Here is a 6,000-nt window from a genome sequence, read left to right as displayed (position 1 = left end):
GATTCTCAGGGGCCCCAGTAGGGAAGGATGAGGCAGAGGGCCTCGTGGCGGTTCAATCATTAACAGTGCAAAAGGGCAGTTTTTGTAGCCACCCCTGACCAAAGTTGAGAGTTGGTTGTAATAGGCAGACCCAGGGCAGCGATTTCTGGGGCAGCTGTGGGTGCCTCAGCCTAAACTGATCCAAGGATAGAGGCAGAGCTCCCTGAAGGGGTGTCGCTTACACCAACGGCCCTCTCTGTGGATGAGCCTGCAGAGTTTCCAGTGTAGCCGCTTGTCCAACAGGACCCCCCCCCGCCCCCGCCACTGAATCCTGGCCGTGGGGCCACGGGTCTGCATTTCCAGAAAGCTCCCAGGTGATTCTGGTGTCTTGCGGGTGGAGAAGCACTGCTTCAGAGGATGTGTTTCAAATAATCCTCTTAGCTTGGTTCTGTGTAAGAGCAGATGGTTTGAGGCTGTGCTGATGTTCTCTACCATAATGAGCTGAGGGAACAAATCTGGGACCTGAGGAAAGTGTGTGCAGGTAACATGTCTGGATCTAAAGGAGTTAAGGATAGTTTCCCTAGAAGGGGAAGAATCACCTAATTTTGCATGCTTTATTTTTATTTTTATTTATTTATTTATTTATTTGTTTTGAGACAGACTCTCACTCTGTTGCCCAGACTAGAGGGCTGTGGCGTCAGCCTAGCTCACAGCAACCTCAAACTCCTGGGCTCAAGCGATCCTCCTGCCTCAGCCTCCTGAGTAGCTGGGACTCATGCACCACCAAGCCTGGCTAATTTTTTCTATATATTTTTAGTTGTCCGGCTGATTTCTTTCTATTTTTAGTAGAGACGGGGTCTCGCTCTTGCTCAGGCTGGTCTCGAACTGCTGAGCTCAAACGATCCACCCGCCTCGGCCTCCCACAGTGCTAGGATTACAGGCGTGAGCCACTGCGCCTGGCCTTATTTTTAAAATTGTAATTAATACATGGACCTGAAAAAATTTTAAATAAATATAGAAGTACATATAGTTTTTAAGAAAGTTCCCTTCCCATTTCATTCCACATACTTCTCAGGGGGAAGCACGGTTGCACTTGGGCTGTATTCTTCCAAGTCTGTAGCGAACCTTCCCTAGCTGCTTGAGGGGGGCAGGCACTGTACTTTACTGGACCAGAGCCCTGGGCCCCCAGACTTGGGTTCAAATCCTGCCTCCTCTTCTCCCCATCCTCTTTATTTCTTTCAACAAATATTTATTTGGATCTTCCTTGGCATCAGGCAGTGTTCTAAGTGCTGGGAAGGCAACATCCCTGTCCTTAGAGAACTTTGGGTCTATCCAGTGGAGATGACAGAGTGTAGGAAGGAAACATGCGCATCATTTACAGTAATAGTGAGGGCCGGTAGGCAGATAAGGTGACTGCCGGGCACATGGCCTTGCCAGTTTCGACAGGGCTGTCAGGGAGACCTCTTCTTGGAGCAACATTTGGGTTGAGACATGAATGATGACAGAGACTGGGATGCGGAGAACGTACCAAGTGGAGAGAACAGCCTGGTAGGAGTGAGTTTGGAAGGTGGCAGGACAGAAGGAGGTCACTTGAGTGGAGCGGAGTGGGGGTGGGAGAGAAACAGGAGATGGGTCAGAGAAGTAAGCGAGGACTTACTGGACTTATTCAAAGTGCCACAACAAGCTTGTAGGAGGGAGCGAGGGGGTTTCTACTTCTGCAGGTTACTCTGGGTGCCGGTAGGGAATACACAGCAGCGGGCAATAGCGAGCCAGGTTGCTGAGGTTAAGGTGAGAGATTATGGCGGTATCGCTGGCACTGTGGGCCAAGAGCTTAACTTCTCTAAGCCTCAATTTGACTAGCCATAAAATGGGAATAACAACTACCTACCTTGAGGGATCCTTATGCGGAATCAAGGGGCCAGCACACTGTAGGAAATGGTAATGAGCACTGTTAACAGCCTCTTGGTCTATTTTCAGTTACTGGGTAAACCTGAAAGTTAAATAAAACCTGAAATCATTTGGAGTTTTAAAAAATTTTTACCTTCTAAAAGTAGGAAAGAGGCCGGGCGCGGTGGCTCAGGCCTGTAATCCTAGCACTCTGGGAGGCTGAGGCAGGCGGATCATTTGAGCTCAGGAGTTCGAAATCAGCCCGAGCAAGAGTGAGAACCCGTCTCTACTAAAAAAATAGAAAGAAATTAGCTGAACAACTAAAAATATATAGAAAAAAAAAATTAGCCGGGCATGGTGGCGCATGCCTGTATCCCAGCTACTCGGGAGGCTGAGGCAGTAGGATTGCTTGAGCCCAGGAGCTTGAGGTTGCTGTGAGCTGGGCTGACGCCATGGCACTCCAGCCCGGGCAACAGAGTGACACTCTTTCTCAAAAAAACAAAAATAAATAAATAAAAGTAGAAAAGAGGCCTAGAGAGGTCCTGGGTTATAGAATCCTGGCTGTCTCAAGGCTAAAAAGTTGGGTGTCCCTGGGGTGGACAGAGGGGTATTGGGAGAAGGGGCCAGGAGGTAGAAAGACCCCTGGAGATGGGGGGCTCCAACCCCACCCCCCAGGCCAGGTTCTTGTCCACTGCAGAGACATCTAAGCCCTGAGGGTGGCAGGGGGTCAGCTCCTCCTCCCAGACGCAGCGATCCCCCCCTTCCCTTGCCCCTACCCCCAGCGCTGAGCCCTCCAGCCTGAGTGCGTCTCCCCAGACCTCTCCTGCTTTGTCTCAACCCTGCTCAGCCTCTGGGAGATGTGGGACCTTCGGCCACCCTCTTTGCAAAGTCCAGCGCTCGGCCTCAGCTTTGCCCCTCCTGCCCGTTTGTTCAGTCACCTCCTCTTGAGATCTGCTGATGTCCCTCTCTGCAGGCCTGGGGTGCCAAGAGGCACCAGGTGTAGTCCCAACCTTCCGGGTCTGGGGCAAGAGCAAGGGAGGTGCATCCCAAACCTGAGGCTGGAAGTGCTCTGAGAGGGGTGGGCGAGGGCTGAGCGAGCTCAGACCCCAGGTCTCCTTCTCCATAGAAGGGGAGGGGGCTATCTTAACACCCCCGGCACCCCAGCTCTGTCCCAGCAAAGTTGCTAACCACCCTCCAGGGTGTGGAGACAGACGTTCTCTCCCACCCTGATCCCAACCTTCCTCCTGTCCCCCTCTTCCCACACTCGAGGTGGCCCTGGAGGTCTCTAATTCAACTCTTGGCTGTGCTGCTAGAGAGGGTAATAAAAATAATAGCTGCACGTGCTGAGCACTTAGTGTGTGCCCACACCGTACTGTGTGCTTTTCCACTCATTATCTCATTGAACCTTGACAACAGCTCTCTGAGATGGGCATTAAACTCGCTTTCCTGATGAGGGCAGGGTGGACCAGATCTGCCTGCTAGTGGCTTCAGGCTCTCTCTGCTGCATTAGTGTTTCACCCCCTTGGCTTCCTTCCAGGGACTCCAGACCCATCTCCAGCAGCCTTCTGGACCCTGGTCAGGTGCACTGCTGTCCCCACCCTGTCCCCTCCCTCACTGCACAGTCAGCAGCCACCAGGTCCTCTTCATTCCTCTGCTAAAGTGCTGCCCACGGGGCCCTCCCTCTGTGGCCCCCAGCCTCACAGTTCCTCACTGGGACCAACACAGCGGCCTCCTGGCCTCCCTGCCTCTGGGCCACCCACCTCTGACGCAGCACCCACACCAAGGCCAGGCCATCGTTCCACTTACAGATCTGACCTCACCACTGCCCTGCCTGCAACTCCTCATGGGCCCCCGCAGTCTACAGTCACGGTCTTTAAACCTTGTTCGTCACGTGCCCCTATCAGTAAAATGTTTCGGAGCGTGCGTTCCCCCAGTGTATAGTCACCCACCCTTTAATTCTATGCATGCTGTGGTAGCCAGCCTTCGAGACGGCCCCCGGTGAGTACCCTTCTGGTACTCACGTCCTCGGGGCCTCCGCCCTTCCACGTTGAGTAGGGCTGACCTGTGTGACCAGTAGGATAGAGTGGAAATGGTGGACTGTTACGTCTGAGGCCAGCCCGTAGAAGAAAGTGTGCTCTTGGATTCCTCACCCTGGGGGAGCCAGCAGCCATGTTATGAGGACGCTCAGACAGCCCTGCGGAGACCCACGTGGTGAGGAACTGAGGCCTCCTGCCAACGACCGGCACTAACTTGCCAGCCACGTGAATGAGTCACCTGGGCAGTTGATCTTCCAGCCTCCGCCAACTCTCCAAATGAATGTAGCACTGACTGACATCTTGACCGCACCCTTGTGAGGGACCCTGAGCCAGAGCCAACAGCTAAGCTGCACCCTCCTGGCCCTAAGAATCGGAGTGAGATGATCAACACTGATTGCTTTAAGTTGCTAAGTTTCGGGATGATTATTTTGCAGCAATAGATAACTCATACACACGTACTACTATATGAATTTGTTATATACATTATAAAACAGATCCCCAAATAGAAATCTAAAGAAAAGGGTTTAAAAATATCTTTGTACATATTCTAATGTTTTCTTCCCACTCCAATGGATGAGCTTGTGACTCCCTGGGATGCATGTCCCCCACTGTAGAGACTTCTGTGCTTCGGAATGACATTCAAAATGCCTCTCCTCTGGGATTCAAGGCTCTCCCCAGGGTGGCCCAAGCTACCTCTCTGGCCAAATTTCTGACTTTCTGGTTTCTCTTCTGCTTCTATTCCCTCTACCCAGGCTCCCTTGCTTATTACCACTGAAAAAATTCTACTTGTTCTTCCAGGCCAGCATTATAGACCTCCTTTAGGGAGCCTTTCTCAATTGCCCTGGAGGTGGGATTCCTGGGTTCTGAGGCCAGCTTGCTCCACCTGAATTGCTCTCTGGACGTGCACTGCATTCCACAGGGAAGTGTAGGATGCATTCCACAGAGGGGACAGGGTGGTCACTTTGTATGCAGTGTGAGAATGGTAGTCAGAGTTCTAAAAGCGGCCCCACCAGATCCCAGGCTCTAATCCCTGGAACCTGTGACTATGATGAGCTGTCACTCTCATTATTATGTCATTTCTATATAGTTGACCTTGTATATGACACTATACAAACATATATGTTATATACATAGTTGACTTATTACAGGGTGATCATCCAGGTAGGTGGGTCTAATTTAATCACACAGCCCCTTTAAAAGCACAGAAGCAGCTAGAGAGATTTGAAGCTTGAGAAAGATTGGACATGGTGTTGCTGACTTTGTAGATGGAAGGGGCCATGAGAAGAAGGAATGTGGGCGGCTTCTAGAAGCCGAGAGTGGCCCCTGGCTGACAGCCAGCAAGGAAATGCAGACCTCAGACCCACAGCTGTGGGAACTGGATTATGCCAACAACCTGAAATGAGTTTGGAAGTGGATTCTTCCTCTCCTCAGCCTCCAGAAAGGAATACACTCCTGCCAGCACCTCGATCTCAGCTTTGTGAGACCCTGAGCAGAGAACCCAGTTGGACTTCTCCCCCCCAGACGGTAAGCTAATGAATGGCTGTTGTTTGAAGCCACTAAGTTTGTGATACTTCGTTACTCAGCAGTACAATACACACAGGGCTTTATCCCTGAAGACTTTGCACAGTTCAAGGTGTATATTCTTTTTTGAAAGTTTTCGATTTTTATTTCTAATTTAAAAATTTTTTTTAATTTTTTTATGAAGGAACTTGAAATGTAGAATTTTTCTTTTTATTTTTTAAAAAGGCTTACAAATTTATTAACATGTGCAGGGGAGAACCACAGAGTGCTTACCCCAACCCCAAGGTATAAATATATGTATTTTTTAGAGCCAGGGTCTCTCTCTGTCACCCAGGCTGGAGTGCAGTGATACAGTCATAGCTTACCGCAGCCTTAAGCTCCTAGGCTCAAGTGACCCTCCTGCCTTAGCCTCCCAAGTACTTGAGACTACAGGTGTGTGCCACCATGCTTGGCTAAGTTTTAATTTTTTTGTAGGGATAGGGTCTTGCTATGTTGTCCAGGGTGGTCTCAAACTCCTGCCTCAAGTGATCCTCCTACATTGGCCTCCCAAAATGCTGGGATTATAGCTGTGCACCAT

The sequence above is a fragment of the Eulemur rufifrons genome, chromosome 9 (assembly GCF_041146395.1).
Source record: "Eulemur rufifrons isolate Redbay chromosome 9, OSU_ERuf_1, whole genome shotgun sequence".
In the NCBI taxonomy this organism is placed as follows: domain Eukaryota; kingdom Metazoa; phylum Chordata; class Mammalia; order Primates; family Lemuridae; genus Eulemur; species Eulemur rufifrons.
This window is presented reverse-complemented; position numbering follows the sequence as displayed.